The following is a 19,427-nucleotide window of genomic DNA, read 5'->3' as shown; positions in this document are numbered from 1 at the left end:
TGATCATAAGGTTTTCTGGATTGCTGTCCTACAAATTAATATCTTAGGTCATCAAAATTTATACTTTTAACAAATTCATTTCAATAAATACAATTGAAGGAGCATCAATCACTGTTGGCAAATGCGGGATTTTAAATGATGTTTGAAAAAGCTTAATTTTGGGAAAGATCTTTCTACTGGTGCACCTGTTAATAAGCTGTTCAGAGTATTTTATAGTCTGTGACAAATTGGGATAAATTTCAGGCAAATTGTTTTAAAATACAAATTTTATTACATGTAGAGCTGATGATTCTTGTGGAATAATTTTTCTAAAAAGATTTAGCTCTTCACACAAATGAGTTTCAGGAAAGTCTACACTTAATTTTACATGTATATTTACACTGTTGTATTTTTATGTTTCCTTTGACTTTATGGATATTGTTTAAGAAAGTGGAAGTGACTTAATTTTAAGTATCTGTTTAATGCGTTCAATCACTGTATCTTCAATTAGAAGGAAACATTCATTAAAAATTATCTTCCTTGTTAATAATTTGTTCATCAGAAGCTTCATATGAAAACGGTGTCCTTTTCTATTGCATGCAACACCTTTACATTTAATTTTGATCTCTAAGCTTGTGAGTATTTGTGTTGTAATATTACGGCAGCTATCAAAATCAGGGATTCCAAATCTGAAGAATTATAATAACTCACTGATATGCTTTATTGCAATTTCAATGTACCTGCTTTTTATTTTGTAATTATTTGCTGACAAAGCTTACTGTCTGAGCATGAGCAATTTCTGTCCTGCACTTGGAATGGAAAATTAACATTTGTGCAAAGCTTTAAGAACAAAATCCACAGATGGATGGGCAAACTAGCCTCCTACCACGGGTTCCAGAATTGCTCCCCTAAGTGGAGTCTCTTGTCTCTCCTACATCCCTGACCACTGCTGCTTCTGCTGCTCATGTTGCTGTCTCTGTCAGCAACCTGTGCCTCACTCTGGCCCTAGACACGGCCTCAAGGCCCCAGAGCACCCTGACCTGCCTCATGGTGTGTGCATGCACATCAGATGGCCAGGCCAACTGTGCATGTGGGCTTTGCTGCTGGACCACAACTGTGCATGTGCTATTGTCCAGAGTATCTCCTCTGCTCATCCTCTCCTCTGTGCATGCCCCACTGTAACACTGGGCTTCACATATGGCACACACTCAGAGATAAAATTACTAAGAATTTCAAGGCGGCAGCAGCAGCAGGGTCTTAAACCGAGCACAGGGGCCCTCTAAGCATGGAGCCCTGTTGAGCTGCGCAGGTCACATGCTCAGGAAGCCAGCCCTGGTCTAACATGCACAGTTCATGAAGTCTATCTTCCAGCAGAAGATATTGGGAGTGAACAGATAAATAAGGAAATAGATGCTGAGATACCTGGCAGTGGTAATGAAGCATTATAGAAAACAAATCAGAGCAAGGTGACAGTAGCAGGGGACAAGGTGTGTCTACTCTAGGGTGGTCTGGTCAGGCGTCTCTGATGAGATGACATTTGAGGAAAGACATGAATGATTTGAGAGTGTGAATCTTGGGAACGGCTGGGGTAGAGCATTCCAGCAGAAGGCGGAGTAGACACTTGATCCCCTATCTGGGAACACGCTTGGAGAGTTCAGGCAAAAGCAAGAGAGACAGTGTGCCCAGAGGGCCACAAGTAAGGGGCAGAGCAGTAGAAAGTGGGGTCAGAGAGGTCAGTGGGGCCTGGTTGGGCCCTGAATTTTACTGTAGCTGTGGGAACCATTGGAGAGTTGAGAGCTGGGAGCAGATGAGGCCAGGAGGTGGGTGGATGCCTTCCTACCTTTCTGATGTCCGCTTAAACCTCATCTGCTCTAGGAGCTGACCCTGTCCATGTCTCTCCCCAGCAATTCTGTCTCCGTTTCCTTCATGACATTGATTTATAGCCACATTCTCTGTTTGTTTACTAACTTGACTACAATTTGCATTGTAAAGAATGTGTTTACTTATTTTCGGTCTATCTCCCCAACCAAAATGTAAAATCTCTCAGGGCCAAGACTGTCTTCTTGTTCATCAGGACTGAGAGGCAGCCTTCTCACAGGTGCTGGTAGACAGCAGTGATAAATAACAATTTGCTGAATGAATGAACCTCTCCTCTAGACATGCCACCACAATGTCTATCTTGGGGCTTGGCCATTCTGCTCCTTCCCCTGAAATGGCAGAATTTCATTTCCACCTTGTCAGCTAATGAGTGGGTACTTATCCTGCCAGTCTTAGATGCATCCTTACTGTCACCACAGGAAGGCCTGCATGCTACACACACACGTATAGACACATACACACTTCACTAAACCCATCTCTTGTTTTTTCCGTGTGTTTCCAGTGCCTGTCCAAAGACCTACCACGTTGAATCACGTGGTATTATAATGATCTCTCTGTGTCCGTCTCCTCTTAGTGGTGTAAGCCCAGAGGGGAAATCCAGCAATCCCTGCTTCTAGCACCGCCTGGCACATGGAGGTGATCCATATGAGTCTGGGAAATGAGTGGCTGCTCCTGAAAAGCTTCGTTATGCCCAGGCTGTGATCAGCTTAAACATTTCTCAGACCCTGCAGTTAAATTAGTATGCTGTTATTTACATAGTTTTTAAATGACATTTTTAAATGTGGTAATACACACTTTCATGCTTTTAGAGTCACCTTCCAATTTTATATCCCATCCACCCTATCCCCAGCTGTGAAAGAGCACAGTATATGGACAAAGCCTCGGGCCCAAGGAGAGACTGCTGCTCCGCAAAGGCACCATGTTGCCTCTGCGATGCTGTTATTAACCAGCATTTACCACTGGACAGAACAGACCTGGAGTGGGAACGGGAGAAGCCACAGGTGGAACGAGGCTCCACTCTGTGTCAGCTCGGAAACTAGACAGCCTAGTGCTTTTCCCATTACAGGTGCACACAGTGAGCTTGTCTCTCATTGGCTGGGTGATAATTATCCTTAGGCTGGCAGCCAAAACCTAACGCTGACTGCCCTAGTCTGGCAGATGCACCTGCCATCACAGGGTGGGCTTATTAAATCCATTAGAGATTAGGGCTGCTGCTCAGAGTGCTCAATTCAGAGCAGAGCTTGCAGTTCACTTTAACCCCTCACACTCTGATCCTCCTGTCACAGCACAGTACTTGGTTATCCTCTGATAAAACCCTCTCCCTGGTTGCCTCTTAAATCTGCTAAATGTGTATGTAAGTATGTATGTATGTGTGTGTGTGTGTGTGTGTGTGTGTATATATATATATATTTGCACGTATATATGCAAATCACTTTCTAGACATCATCTCACTTAAACGTCAGGACAGCTCAGGGAGGTAGGCACTAAATCCCCATTTCACAGAGCAGGATACTCCACTAGGTTAAATAGCTTGCATAAGGAAAGGGCTTAGCTGGGATTCAAGCTCTTATCTATTGATAAGATGCAGTGCTGATATATGTATCAGATCACTCAGGAGTGACTGAGAGTGAAAATTTGTGTCTTGATGTATATTATCTGAGTATATATATCCTGCCTTGGCTTTATAACTGAAATATTGTAAGTGTGAAATTAAAACAGAATTACAGACGCAAGGAATTATGGATTTCGAAGGAAACTTAATGATTATCTGGCCCATCACTCTCGCCCTCGTTGGATAGAAGAGGACACAGTGGTCACACACCCACCAGTGGTCCCTCTAGGTAGCCCAGCGTTCCGTCCTTCAGCCTGTACAGCCCTGGTCGGGGATGCCCCCAGAGTGGTACCACGCTGCTGGAAACCTTTTCCAGTTCTCAGCTATGACTATAGCCTGAGTCCTCCCTGGTCATAGTTTTCCTGTTTGTTCCTTCTCACTAAATAGCTCAGATCTGCTAGGAAGGCAGTATCCTCTCTCTTAGCCCCACCACCTCCACCCCAGCACAGATATGCTAAAAGCATTCTGCCGCTCCAGATTATGAGCCAAACCTTCGCATCCGCTGGCTCCTTCCAGGTGGAAAACTGATGTGCCCCTGGCGATGCTGGCAGTGGAAGCATGTTCCATGCCCCAGAGAGGCAAAGGCCAGTGTTCAGGGAGTCCCGTAGGAAGCAAGCCTCTTATAAGCCCTGAAAAGCCAAGACAAACCCTTTTCATTGTTTCAAGACGTATAAAAGGAGTTTGATGTACAATCATGAAGGACAAAAATAAGCCTCTTGCTCAAATAAAATATATTTTATGAGATCCCCAGGATCACCTCTTTGGCAGGTGGCCTGGATGCTACGCTTCAAATTCTGTGCCGCCAGCCCAACACATGGGCCCCGAACCCAGAGGGTCACTTTGAACCCCCGAGGGAGCTGGCTCTGCGTAACCATGAGCCCCAGTTCACCCCCTTTCATGGAGCACAACGGGGACGAACCCTGGGGGAAAGCTTACACAAAAACAGGTGCCAGAACCCAGTCCAGGAGTCTGCTTTCCATGAAGCAAAGACTGAACATGCTTATCAGCTTACGAGCAAAGAGATAGCCCACTCCTTAAGAATCAGCTCAAATTCCACCTCCTGTATGATGTAGTCCCTAAACCTCTGAAGCCATACGCCTGTCTGCCTCCTCTGCGTGTCCCTCCAGGACATTTTCTAGACATATGAGCCCATATGTCTTTATGGCTTTTTTCATATATCTCTTATGATCTAGCATCAGTTAGTTACCAGCTAGATTCAGACACACATTTTCACGCTCAGTCGCTCCTGAGTGGCAGTTTGAGACATAGACCAGTACACATGTATCAGCAGACGGGAGCTTGAATTTTGCTAAGCCTCTTCCTAATGCAAGATATTTAACCTAGTGGAGGGCCGGTATCCTGCTCTGGAAAATGGGGGTTGCAGTGCCTACCTCTCTGAGCTGTCCGAGGTTTAATTAAGTAAGATGGTGCCTGTAAGGTGCTTGCTTGGTATTGGATACTCAGTGAATATTAATGAATATTTTGTTTCCATACCAGCCTCTCTCTTTGTACGGGCATGTAATTCATACACAGAAACTCTTGAAGCCAGAAGTGTTTTGGAATTGAGAATTCTCATGCTCGTAATGCCCTCATCGAGTCTGAGGCAGCACGTTATAAATTTAACATATTGATATTCTCCAGTGATAGGTCTGAATGCATGGCATATGTTTAAATGATTGGAATAAAGTCTATGAATGGCTTCCGATCAGTCTCATCAGGTTGGCTGTCCAACAAGTGTTGCAAACTTCTGAAAAATCTTTCTGTTTTCAAAGTTCTTTGGACTTTGAAAGTATGACTCAGGGATTACAGATCTGCGTTATGATTATTGTTGAAGACGTTACATCCCTACCAGGTATTAAAAACCGGCTTAGCGTTTGTTTTCTCTAGGGCCTGACTCATAGCAGAAATCCAATAACCTTTGTCGAGTGACTAAGCAAATGGAGGAAAGGATGTGGGCTCCTTAAAAAACATGAGAGAGGCCCTTTCCCTCCATCGCTCACAGATGGAATTCGTCTTTGTGCTTCCTCTGTCTTTCCCTCTTGCACGTGTACATGTGACCCAACACCGAGGGGTCAGTGGGGAGAAACAGCATGTGAGCAGCCTGAAGCTCAAAGGCAGCTGTGCCTCTGGCTTTTTCCTCCTTGTGGTTATGAAATTCTTTCTGAGAAAGAAGTAGGATGGGATGTTTGCTGAAAGATTTGAATTGAATGGTCGGACACTGGAAGAGACATCAGCAACTTTTCATTATGGCAGAAATGATTGGAAAGGTATAGTTTAAAATGAAGAATTGCCTTGTACCCGAAAGAACTAAAATGCTTGAGATCTGAGTCTACCCTAGCGCACTGGGTATTACCCTCCTGTGTATGCTATCTGAGCAAAAGCCATGATAAGAACGACACTGTGTGCACATGGAACACAAGACTGAGTACCTTTAAATGCTGGGGAGGTGCAGGGCAAGTCGGAGCAGTTGACAGGTGGAGAGAGTGTTAGAATGATCTCTGAAGGAGGCCCCTGAGGAGGATGAATCCTGAGCACAAGAGGAGGGATGGATTGGCCTTAATTGGGAAGAAGGATGTATTTTCCAGGAATTTGGGAATGAAAGAGGCTAGGATGGGTGGGACTACAGATCAGCTTATAGGAAGCAGGTGTCTGGAGGATGAGGACGTGTTGGCCTGATACTTGCATTTTATTGATGGAATAGGGTCCAGGGTTATCTACTGAGTGTCCAGGGTAAGAGACGGAGCAAGGGGACTTGAGCAGGAGAGGGCCATTTGAGGAGTGGGACAGAGAGCTCCCTCCAGAAACAGAGGGATGACTTGCCATTGAGGTTTCTGTGGACCATGATGCCATGACTGTAAGTACAGCAGTTCCCCAGGCTCTGTGGACTTCCCGAGCTGTGTCCAGCACCTTGGGCACAAGGGCAGAAAAAGCATATAGTTGATTGATTCAAGGTGGGGGGTGATTTGCCCTGTGAATACAGTGGAAGCATCATAGGAAAGGGGGGTTGAGTGCATCTTCAGGGGGTATTAAAGTCATCAAGCATGTGCACTGATGTTAGGAGTGAAGGGCATGAAGCTATGGGAAGAGATTTGATCTTTCTCCCCAAATCTGCCCTTCCAAAAGGTGGTATTGTGCAGTGGTTAAGAGCACGGGCTCTGGAACTGAACATTATGCATTCAAAATCCACTTGCTACTGGTTGGGTGACCTTGGATAAGTTACTTGACCTCTTTTTTACCTCTCCATTTTCATTTACCAAACTATTTACCTCACTGGGTTGTTGTGAGGGTTGAATGAGTTAATATCCTTATGGTGAAATTGATATAAAATAAGACCTATTTAAGTTTTTACCTATTGCTATTCCTCTAGAAGCCTTCATTTCAGTAACTGCCCCTTCATTGATCCAGAAGGTCATTATAGCGATTTGTCAGTCATCCTTGACGTCATGCTCACTTCCCGCATACAGCTCATCTCAAAGCCTTATCACTTTTCCCTCCAGAATAGACCTTAAATCCCACCACTTCTGTACTTCCATTGCTACTGTGTGAGTCTAAAGCACCGTCATCTCGACCTGGACCATCCTAACTTGCTCCCCATCTTCCTCTCCTGCAGCTCTGCTGTCCATTTTCCACAGGTAGGGTTTTTGAGCCTCAGCACTATTGGCATTTGGGGCCAGATAATTCTTGGTGGTGGGGGTTCTCCGGTGCATCATCGTGTTTAGCAGCATCCCTGGCTACTGCCCGCTAGACACCAGTAGCTCTTCCTCCTCCCAGCTGGGACAACCAAAAATGTGTCCAGACCCTGCCAAATCAGGGAGGTAGAACAGCAACCCCAAATGTGCAGAGCTTACTGATACAATATATCGTGTCATAGGTGAACTTCACCACAGATCGGTATAGTCAGAAATAGAGCACATATACTCTGACTCTGATTTCAGTCCTCTTTCCATCAGGCCAAACTCCCTCCCAGTGTTTAAAGTAAAATGTATTTTAGCACCAGCATAGGATGGTTACTTGACATGGCAAAGGGAAAGTAAGGCAGCTAATCAGCTGACCTTAAGGTAGGGGGTTATCTTGCATCATCTGGGTAGGCCCAATAGGATGGTAAAGGCCCTTCAGCTTTGAAGAGGAAGACAGAAAAAGTTTAAAGTGATGCAAGGTGAGAAGAATGCTGCCTGCCGGTTGTAGACGGAGGCCTTCTTTGAGTAATGCACTCACCCCACAAGAAAAGACATGTAGATCCTGATACTGCTGATTCCGTCCCACCAACCATGAAGCCCACCCATTCACCAGCCCTGCTCACGCCCCTTCGAGCCTCCAAGTGGCTTTGTTAGTGCCCTGCTCTTAAACATGTGCTGAGGGCTCAGAGTTGACTGAAGACACTTGGAAAAAACCCCTAACTTGAATATTGTAGACCCAAACTAAAAACCACCAAAAAGGGGGAATTTATAGAAAAGAGAAACAATGTAGGCATGAGTAACTTAAAAGAGAAAAATAACTATCACGAATCTTCTTGTAGAGAAGGGAGACTTTATTGGGAAACTCTACTGCAGCCACAAAATAAGATCAGATTTTTATTATGAGAAGGAAGATTCATAAAACAGAGCTTTTGGAAATCTAAAAAATACGGTAGCAAAAGTACAAAGCTCAGAAGAGTTAGCAGATACCAAGCCAAAAAAAAAAGTTTATAATAAAGTACATACCTTATGGCTCAATGATGAATAAAATTTTTGCCTGGTCATCTTGATGTCACCAGATATTATGATGCGAATATTTTAAGAGTGTGGGGGAAGCAGAGTTTGTGGTGTGTGGGTGTGTGTTTTCTAGGAGGGATAAGAGAACTGAATCATCATCTTCCATAGCAAGAAGTAAGGACAAAATACGTAAAATGGAGAGGTAGTTGTGGAAACTCGTTATTGAGAAATGCAGAGATAAATAAGCAAGGAAACTGCTTAAAGGGTTCACAGCAGTATTCTCTGAGCAGTAGGAACAATTTGTTAGAGTGAGGTGAGTGTGGCAGTCCGACTGATTTACCTTTAATAAGCTTTGTAGAATTAATTAACTTTTGAAACCATGTACATATTTTATAATTTGAAATTAAATTTTAAAAAGACTAAATAGACGTAGCAGCTGGCACCGTGTCTGGCACATTGCAGATATTCTATGTAACATCATCCGTTTTCTAATTTTATGATTCATTCTTGTTATTTTAATTCTGCAAATGTTGTTTATAATATTCCAGGGAGCATTCTGTTTTTCGAAACTTTTTTCTGTATACCAACAAAGACACGTATCAGGAGGTTTTTTAAGGCTTGTTTTCCAGTAAGAATGAAGCAGGCATCCTGCCCTCCTTGCAACCAGCCCACCCATCCCACTGCTGATGAAATCAAGTCCAGGCCATGTTCAACTCCCTTTGCTCAGCCAGGATCTGGAGTAAGATGGGTCTGGGCAGGGATGGAGGAAAGCCACTGCTCTCTCTTTTATTTATTTTTTTATTGAATTATAGTCAGTTACAATGTGTCAATTTCTGGTGTGCAGCATAATGTCCCAGTCATGTATGTATGTATGCATGTGTGTGTGTGTGTGTGTTTATGTTTTCATATTCTTTTTCATTAAAGGTTATTATAAGATATTGAATATAGTTCCCTGTGCTATACAGAACAAATTTGGTTTTTATCTATTTTTACATATAGTGGTTAACCTTTGCAAATCTCAAACTCCCAAACTTATCCCTTCCCACCCCTTTCCCCTGGTTATCATATTCACATGGACCCAGTGCACCAGCTGGAGCTCCTAAATTGATGGATGAGAAACAGAGGATGAGGATCTGAACAGCTCCATTTTTGGTCAGGTAGAGATTTGGCAATTCTGATGCTTTATGCACATACACCTAATTTGCTTCCCTGGCCCTTCTAAATGGCAGCTCATTAACACCTCAAGACCGATGGCTTGCATTTTACATTCTAATCGAATGTACATTCGCATAATGGAAAGTGTGCTTGCACGGAAAAGCGGCCCTATTTATTCAGCTGCCCTGGAGAAAAGGAGATTTTTCTTGCAGAGGTGAGAAATAGCCACACGCTGCTATTAAACACCTTGGAGTTCTAACTTTTCAAATGTTGTTCATTTATGCTAGCTCGTAACATTCTATGGCACATTAATATGTAACATTATGTAACGCTGAAGGACAGGTATTATTGTTGTTCTCACTTGGCAAATGAGAAAACTGAAGTACAGAGAGGATTTGCCTGCAGCCGCACAGCTCAGAAAGGATGACTCACCGAATCCCATCTTGATTTCAAATCTTGAGTTCTCCCGACCACACCAGATAATTCTGTTACGCTTGCTTATTTCCACGTGGACCTAACCCAGAGATCTGAACCAACACTGACAAATGTAAAGATGGTGCGACATGTTAAAAACCCCAAAAAAGAGGGCATTAAGGTTAAGGAAGAGGTTTGGCCAATGACCCGAGACAATTAAGAAAACAGCCTGGAGAGTGGGCTCTTGGGCAGGCCCCCCGCAAGAGCTGAGAGGAGGCTTCCGCTCAGGGAGATGCCCCGGTCCGAGGAGCGGAGTTGCAGAGGTGAGGGCTGCTAGTCACAGACATCACCACAAAGTACAAGTCAGGGAAGGCGGGGCAGAGGGGAAAATACAGGTTCCATCTCTTACGATAGCATTCATCAGGCGGTGGGAGCTGATAAGGATTGTGAGCCAGAGGCCAGCCTCAGCAGGAAGAGTGCGGTGATCAATGTGTGGTGTCTGCCGAGGGCTCGGGAGGGTTTTGAAAGCTATCGCTAAGTGTTTGTCATCCTTGGGCAAGAGTCTCTGTCACATACTCCCTCTAGAATGATAGCATTGTCCTTCAAGCCGTGTCACCAGGAAGGGCATGAAGGTCCTGTCAGTCAGGCAACAGGTGTCTGTTACACAACCACCGCAGTGGCACTTGGTCATGGACAACCACCTGAATCCATAGTGGTACTTTACAAAAATACACACCCTTGGGCCTCACCCCTATTCTTCCCATTTGGTGGACCTGGAATGGGGCCCAGAGTCAATTTTTTAAAAAAAACTCTAAAGTGTATTTTGATGCCTAGTCAAGATTGAGAAAAAAGTGTTGCTGTTTGTGTGGGGCATGATCATATCTGCTTGGGGTGTGTGTGTGTGTGTGTGTGTAAGTATGGATGTTTTATTACCTCCTATCTCACCCTAGTGTTTGGAAGGTATCCAAACATACAACGCCTGACACTGAGCGCCGAGCTCACGGTAGTTGAGTAGACACATAAACTCACAGCCCAGGGAAGAAGGACACCGAGCACCATGCAGCATCACACAGGGGAAGCAGGATGCCCTTGGGGGAGTGGAGTAAGCCAGCAGGGACCATGATGGGGCAGGTTTTGTAGTTAAAAAAAAGAGTTAGTTGACTCCTGGTTCCTGTGGGAGGATGTGATTGGAGGACTCTTGAAATAACTCCAGGGGCTGTCAGGAAACCCATTCAGTTGAGGACTGGGTGAGGTGCAGCTGATTCTGCCGATAAGAGATCTTTCCTGCTGGGCGGGAGCATATCTGACAAAAGCAATGGAACTCACAGTTAGGCCTTTGGGGCACTGTGAGGCTCAAAGATTTCAAGGCAGCACATGAAATTTGCAGTTTCCCAATACAGTCACAGGGGTGGAGGGTGATGAGACGATAAAAGTGAACAGGACAGAAATGGTCCCCAGGAGTCAAGTGGAAAATGAAGGGCAAGCAGACCATTGCCTGCAGTGATAAATGTGAGGACATGGGACTCAGGTGCTGGGGGGGCACCTAATAGGGCAGCTAAGACAGTGGTTTGGTTTTTGTTTTTGAGGGGAGGGGGAAGAAAGATTTAACCAGAAATGTGAGGGTTAAGAGCTGTTAGTATCCAGGTCTTTCTGACTTCAAAGCTTAAGCCCTTCCTCTCTCTCCACTGCACCAGAATGCCTTCTTCTTCAGGATGTATCATACTTATTAGCAGGATGTTATGCACATGGTAGAGACTCAACAGATATTCTTGGCACTGCCTTGTCCCTGAGAGCAAGTTTAAAGGTATACGGTAAGGCTCAAAGATAAGTGATACTCGTGTTTGTTAGGCTGAGGAAAGGAAGGCTTTTAAATTTTAAACCAGGCACCTCCTGTGTATCTGCAGTCATTCTGCTGGGCATCGGGGATACAAGGAACCGACGTGGTCCCTGGGTTATTGAGGTTATATTCCACTGGAGACACACACACACACAACACAGAAAGCAATGCCAAGTGGAAAGAAGTGCTCCTCTAAAGGTGGTGAACAAGGCACGGAAAGAGGAAAAATAGGGGCAAAGAGACCACGGACAGCTGGTGGGAACTGGGCTAGGGCTTACTAGGTACTGTTTAAGCTCAGACTGAAAGTGTAAGAAACAGCCTTGCATGGGGCGCGGACAGAGCTCTGCTGCAGGTAGAGTGACTAGTACGGGTGAGCATTCTGAGGTGGCAGAAGCTCAGACTGGAAAAAGGGAAGGCGGCTCACACATCAGGGTTGCAGAGAGCAAAGGGAGAAAGGACAAGAAGTAGCAGCAAAGGTCAGCAAAGATACACAGACCGTGGCAAGGAGCTTGGGTTGTTTTCTGAATGCAGTGGAAAAGCTGAAGGATTTTTAAGCAGAAGAGTACCATTACCTAATTTGCAGTCTAAGATCACTTTGGCTGACATTGTGACAGATTATAGGGACAGGGAACAAAACAAGTAGCAAGCAACCACTGAGGCGGTTATTAGGTATGGTAAGAGATAATGGTTGGTGGTCCCATCCAGGTGACAGTGGAGGTGGGAGAACTGGATAACTTGAGATGTAATGCGTTACAGTGATAGAATCAGTAGGAGTTGCTAGGGGGTTGGATGGAAATGTAGGAAGTCCAAAATGCTGGGTTTCTGGCTTGAGTACAAATGTTGATAGTGATACCATTTGGGTACATGCAGAGGAACGTGGAAGAATGGAGTTTGACGGGAAGAGATCAAGGGCTCTTAGACCGTCTGAAAACTTCTGTCTTGCTTGAGGCCACAGAACTAGAGAGTGACAGAGCTTGAATTAGAATCGATCCTGTGGTTCCATTACCCTTGTAAATAAATCATTACAAATTGCCATGGTTTAATCTTGGCAAAGGGGGAAATAAATTCATTATGATTTATAGGCAATTACATTAAGCTGCAATTAGGCCTTTGCTCTTTTGGAAATAAACCTAAGAAAAATAAGGAGACAAACATAGGGCGAGGATTGCTAGAACAGTTTATCGACGTGCACTTACTGACCAGTGTTTACGTACACAACACTGCTCAGCAATGCCAGTATTTACAAGGCATGGCCCCTGCCTTCAAAACACTCATAGTGTAATTCAGCAGTTCCCAAATAATTATGTACCGAGAGATATCTGTGGGTGTTACATGAGAATATGGTTCCATGGGCAAGCAGCTAGAGAGAGGCAGATTTTTGTATTGCAGTGCTTCTCAGGGCCTTTAATCAGTTAATTTGTGAGAACTGAGAGGAAAGTAATATGGATATAGCACTTTCTAAGCTTTTTTGACCAAATAATCTTTATTTGGCAGATCTTTGTCTTGTAACATTATAATATCCTCGTGCTTCATAGAACAGAGTTTGGGAAAAGTTTATCTAGTTGGAGATAGGGGAACATGAGGCCTCTGTGTGTGAAGCTATCTCTCTAACAGATCACAAGCTTGTAAGCATAGATTTATACCACAGTAAAGGACTCTTTATGTCAGTAACAATGACAACAAGCACAGTAGCTAGCATTCACTCAGTTGTCATTCTACAAATTTCAGTTGAGTCTCACTTGTATGCCAGGCACTTTGCTAAGAACTAAGGACACAAGTGGGAAGAAGCCAGACAAGGTTAGTGTCCCTCCAGGGAAATGAGAGTCCAGTGAAAAGGTGATGTTAAAACTCAGGCTGGACGAGCGCAGCTGGTAGAGGCTGTGAGCGGGCATGCGCCAGCCCTCCCCAGCCCTCTCCCCATTCTTCTCTATATCCACGTCAGCTGCAGAGCCACCCTCTCTTCTGAGGAGCTGGTCATGGTTGACTTGGGGTGAAGGCAGAGGCCATTCCCACAGCTGCCACAGGGGAGCAGGCTGCTGTCATTTAGCTTGGGGTCCTTTGACACTTCTCTTTCTTTGCTTAGTCAAGACTTAAATGGAATTAACACGAATCTGGAGCAAGAGAACAGAGTAGGATGATCCTGATCCTGAGCTCACCTCCTCCTTGGGCACACCAAAAGCACAATTACAGAGCAGAGGTCCCTGAGAGTGACTTCAAGACGAGCAGAGAAGACTTTCCACAACTAAAGATAGAAAGAAGGAGCCACAGCAAAATGGGTGAAGACAAGATGGATGGCCAATGATAAATTCCTAGAAATAGACAATCTTCCAAGACTAAATCAGGAAGAAACAGAAAATCTGAACAGACCTATTACTGATAAGCAACTTTCTAGGTTTGCATCTGTGATAAATCTAAAGCTGGAAACACCTATTCTTCTGAACCTTGAATTTTTCATTTTTTAAATCTCTACTCTCTTAGCAACATTCAAATATACAATATAGTGATATTAACTTTAGTCACCACTCTGTATGTTACATCCCCTGGACTTTTTAATTTTACATCTGAAACTTTGTACCTTTTAATATTTTCATCCATTTGCCCACCCCAGACTCCCTGACACTGGCAGCCACCAGTCTGTTCTCTATATCCATGAATTTGTTTTGGTTTTGGTTTTTTTTAGATGCCACATAAAAATGAGATCATACAGTATTTGTTTTTCTCTGTCTGACTTATTTCACTTAGCATAATGCCTTCAGGGTCCACCCATGTTGTCACAAATGGCAGGATTTCCTTCTTTTTTTTTTTTTTTTTTTTGGCTGAATAATATTATATATACATATCTCACATTTTATTTATCTGTTCATCCATCACTGAACACTTAGGTCATTTCCATGTCTTGGCTATTGTAAAGAATGCTGCAGTTGAACATGGGGCAAATATATATTTTCATGTTACTGTTTTTGTTTCCTTCAGCTACAGACCCAGAAGCAAAATTGCTGGATAATGTGCTAGTCCTATTTTTAATTGTTTGAGGGCCCTTCATACTATTTTCCATAGTGGCTGCACCAACTTACATTCTTACCAACAGTGCACAAGGGTTTCCTTTCCTCCACATTCTTGCATCACTTACTTGTTTTTCGTAACAGCCTTTCTGATAGGTGTGTGGTGATATCTCATTGTGGCTTTGATTTCTGTATCCCTTATAATTAGTGATGCTGAACACTGAGCCTTAAATTTGACCAGAATGTTTAGAACTCAAAGATGTCAAAGAGACCACCGGCGAGGAACCATTCAAAGATGTTCAACCCTTGTGGGTACTAAGGAGCTGTTCTCTTAAAGCACCTTGGGCAAATCTGTTAGGAAGGCAGTGACCAGGGCTGGTGCTTCCCTGCCTCAGGTCCTTCTCCCTCTTGTTTCCCTCCATTCAGCCAGTTTCTGATTTACAGATGAAGAAACTGAGGCATGGTGGGGTTTTTTAATTTGTCTAAAGTCACACGACTAGTAAAAGTTGGAGCCACAATGCAAATCCAAGTCTGAGGAATTCAGCTCGTTCTCATCATTAATTTTGCCAAAACGAAGCACGTATGAGGGGGAGGACCAGCAAGGGGAGCAGCAAAGGGCAGGTCCCTACATCCAGCCCCTTTATCCCTCTCAAAGGCTCGTGGGGTCCTGGCCAGGACTGTTGGAGAAGGTGCGTCTGAGGATGCTCCAGGTTCTCTCTGATGTAGAGACTTCGGGCAGCTTTCCAGGGAGGTCACCAAGACACAGGGGCCACCCTGATGCCGTGCTTAATTATAATGACAGATGTGCATAAAGCGAGTACTGTGTCCTGGGCATTGACCTAAGTGTTTTATACCTGTGAACCCATACGATCTTTAAGAACCCTGTGAGGGTGGTACTATCATTATTCCCAAGTTTACAGATGGGGAAACTGAGAGAGAGAGATCAATGAACTTTCCCAAGTCTGTTGAGGCTGAGTGGTGGATCCAGGTTTCAAACTGTGGCACGTTCCCTCTGTACCCCTGGCTCTGCCGTTCTGCCTCTCTGCACCGAGGAGCATGCACTTTAAAGCTACATTAATGTATCAGATTCAAATCCTGGCTCTGCTGTGAAACCTTAAGTATGTCCCTTAAGTTCTCTGGACTTGTTTCCTCAGTCACAGTAACAGAGATGAAAAGAAGTGCTTCCTAGGGTTGTTGGGACATTAAATGACTAAAGCTTGTGAGTCACCTGGCAAAATGCCTGACACACAGTAAATATGTGATAGATGCTGGTGGATTTTGCCATTGGATGGATTTAAGCACCCAGTAGACCCCTTAACAAATGGCTCCCTTCTACGATGTGTCGATCCACCTGAGGAGCCCATCTGTGACCTGGAGTGTGACTAGGTAGGGAGAACGGGGGACGTCCGGGGTGGGAGGGAGAAGGAAGCTTCTGCTTGGATCTCTGAGGCTTGGAGCTGCTGAGCTACGAGAGGATGAGAGTCCAACAGACCCCACCTCCCAGCTTCTGCATAAATTGAAAAGGGGGTGCCTGACTTGGAAGGGAAGGAAAGAGACAGAAACCAGACTGAGCTTGCAGAGGGGCAAAGTCAGTGATCACCACACCTCCCATCACTGTTGGCTCTCTGGGCACTCCTAGACTATCCGCTCACTGGCAAATTGCTTCCAGGGCCGGGCACTTCATGTCAGCGAAACCACCTTCCACAGCCTTGAACGCTGGTGTCTGTAGCTTCCTGAGTCTGGACTATGCTGTTTGAAACTGGTTCCCCTCTGCCTGCCCCTGGAAAACTCTCCAGGCCCAGTCTTGCCCTCTCCCCAGACATCTCTGCCTCTGGATGCCTCAGACACCCTGTGATCATCGAAGGGAACCCACGACAGCTTGGGAGGAGGTATAGGTCTGTGGTCTGTCCACATCTGCCCCCGGACATGACCTGAGTGAGACATTACATTTCCTGGAACATTAGAGATCAGGAAAAAAGAGCCTGAACTTATGGAGTTGAGGACAAAGCCCCAGTGAAAACCTGTAACCGTATTATAATAACAGCTGTTAGCTGAGTGCAAGGTGCAGGGCGCTACCCGTGCCATCTCTGCTAAGCCTCAGAAGAACCCCGTGAAGCAGGTATGATTAGGACCCTCACTTTGAGGAACACGAAAAAGGCCAGAGGAGTGAAGTCTCTGACCCCAAGTTATACAAAGAATCGGCTGCAGACCCAGGACGCAAACCCAGGTTCAACCAAGTCTACAACCTGTGCTCTCAAGCCGTGTCTCTGCCCTAAATTCCTGACGCCAGCCCCTGTTTTCTGCTCATGTGTCTCAATCCTGCTGCAGCTGTAAACCAAGTATCAGACAGATCCTGCCACTTGAATGAACTCCCCATGATATTAATTGTCAGTGCTTTTTAAAATCAGAAGCAAACAGGAAAACAGAGTTTCTCCAAAGGTTAATTAATTCATCTCAACTCGACAAATACTTTTTGAGTATCAACTCAGTGACACACAGGTTTAAAGGCGACGGGGAATGTGGAGGGTGTGGCAGGGAAGGGGAGAGGTCAGAAAGAAAATAAAACGGGAAAACACGCAGTCCTTGTTCTCAAAGAGCTTTTTATTTGTAGTGGGAAACACTCAGTGATCAGAACTGGACCTACAAAAGTTTTTAAAATGACTTAGCTGGGGGAAAGAAAAGGTAGATAAAAATATTGTCCAAAATGAACACGAGCCAGGCTGACATTTCCCTGGCTCAAGTGTCAGACAGCGACACACACGCCCCAGTCTCCCGGCTCTGCTCCGCCTCACCATGGTAACCGCCGGGGCCCTCATCTGCCAGATGGTTTTTTTTTCTTTCTTTCTTTCTTTTTTTTTTTATATGCTCTGAATGTAGCCGGAGAGGGGAAGATGGATGAGTACCCTCACTATATCTGCAGCCCAGCGACCCCAAATGTATTTCTCAAAAGGAGTCCTTATACACAGCAAATCTTGAGAAATCTACCGCGTATCAAAAGAGGGGTGTCTGAAACAGGTGCAGAGCAAACCCCAAGCAGCCCAGCCTGTGGGGCAGACCAGGGGTGGTGTATTAGTTTGCTTGGGCTGCCATGAGAAAGTACCACAGACTGATGGCATAAACCACCATTTGTTTTCTCACAATTCTGGAGGCTGGAAGTCTAAGATCAAGGTATTTGGCAGGCTTGGACCCTCCTGCCCTCTATCCTTGGCTTTCAGGTGGCCACCTTCTTGTGGCCTCACATTGCCTTGCCCCCATTCATACATCCCTGGTGTTTGCCCAAATTCTCTCTTATTGTAAGTATACCTGCCAAATTGGATCAGGGCCCATCCTATTGGCCTGACTTTAACTTAATCACCTCGTTAAAAGCCTTCTCTCCAAATACAGCTACATGCTGAGGTAGGGAGTTATGGCTTCAGCATGTGAGTTTGGAAGGAGGGGGACACAATTCTGTCTATAACACCAGACATGGCTCTAGTGACTTGATTTCTGTTTCTTCACTTTCCTCACAATAAGTAAAGGGTTCAGTACTATGATTATTATGTGTTGAAGAAACTTGTTAAGAGAATGTAAGTAACTAGGGCTCTGTCACTAGGAAGTGGTTGTATGAAATTCCTGTTGCCGCTATCACAAATTACCACATGCATGGCAGCGTAAAGCCACACAGACTTATCATCTTAGGGTTGTGTCGTTCAGAAGTTCACAGTGGTCTCATTGGGCTGAAATCAAGGTGTAGGTGGGCTGCATTCCTTTCTGGAGGCTCTAGGAAAGTGTTTTTCCTTGTCTTTCCCAGCTTCTAGAAGCTGCCCGCATTCCTTAGCTGTCAAAACTTCCCCTGTCTGCAAAGCCACAACCAGCAGGTCAAGTTCTTCTCACCTTGCATCTCTTGGACCTATTCTGTCTTTTCCACTAGACCGTGAGGCCACTGATATTTTTCATCCCTGTATGATCCCAGTGCCTCGCTGGACGGGGCTTGCATATTATAGGAGCTCAATAAATTAAGTAAGTAAACATTAGAAGATGAATGGAGAAAGCAAGCAGAGACTAAAGAACTTGGGTTCTTTCTGGTTCTCCCATTCTTCCACTGTGGGAGCTGGAGAAGTTTATTTCACTTCTCTGGGGTTCATCTTTTTCATCTGCATCATGACAGTATTTGTCTCATCTTGAATATCTATGCCAATTCTAACATCTCATGATTCTCAGCCAAGGTACCAGCAGCTCCTGCTTTGTTTTTATTTTTGTTTTCCTCTCTCACAAAGGCTCAGGTTTCCTGCAGCTCCAGGGGGCCTAATCCTTGTCACTTGTCAGTCATGTCAGTTGCCACTTTGCCTCCGACTCATTCCATACTCTCTCATCTTTCCCAGATTGCTTCCTGGCCTGTGCTCAAGCCATTAGCCCTGCCTTCCTCAACAAGCCCTTTTCATCACCGGAGCCTCAAAGCAATTTTCTTCCTCTGTGAAATGCTCCCAGACACTCCAGCCCCCAGAGCTCTCCTCTGTCTTGGCATCAATCACAGCAGTGCTCAGAGAATAAAAGCTTCAGTATCACTGCATCAGGAGTCCAGGGACAAAGGGGGTGTTCATTCATTTAACAAATATTTCTTGAGCATCTCCTGTTTTCCTGTATTCCATCGGCTTCTGGGAATACAGTAATGTGAAAAGCATACATAGTCCCTGCCCTGAGGGAACTTATGTATCTACATGTAGGGGATAACAAGGTTGCCAAACAGAGGGACATCTCAAACATCACAGAGGGACGGGGTGGGAGAGGATGGGAGAGATGACTACAGAGGGGCAACAGGAGACTTTTAGGGGTGATGGTGCATGATCGTGATGAAGAGTTCATGAGTGTATACACACGTC

General features: G+C 44.9%; 1 long non-coding RNA gene across 1 annotated transcript in view; it reads left to right on the top strand.

Moving 5' to 3' along the window:
* LOC116668069 overlaps window positions 1-19,427 on the top strand; it is a 160,827-nt gene that overhangs the window by 36,520 nt on the left and 104,880 nt on the right. The gene's annotated exons all lie outside the window — the stretch shown is intronic.

Source organism: Camelus ferus, chromosome 13 (genome assembly GCF_009834535.1).
Source record: "Camelus ferus isolate YT-003-E chromosome 13, BCGSAC_Cfer_1.0, whole genome shotgun sequence".
Classification (NCBI taxonomy): Eukaryota; Metazoa; Chordata; class Mammalia; order Artiodactyla; family Camelidae; genus Camelus; species Camelus ferus.
Note: the sequence above shows the minus strand (reverse complement) of the source record. Positions and strands in the feature narration are given on the sequence as shown.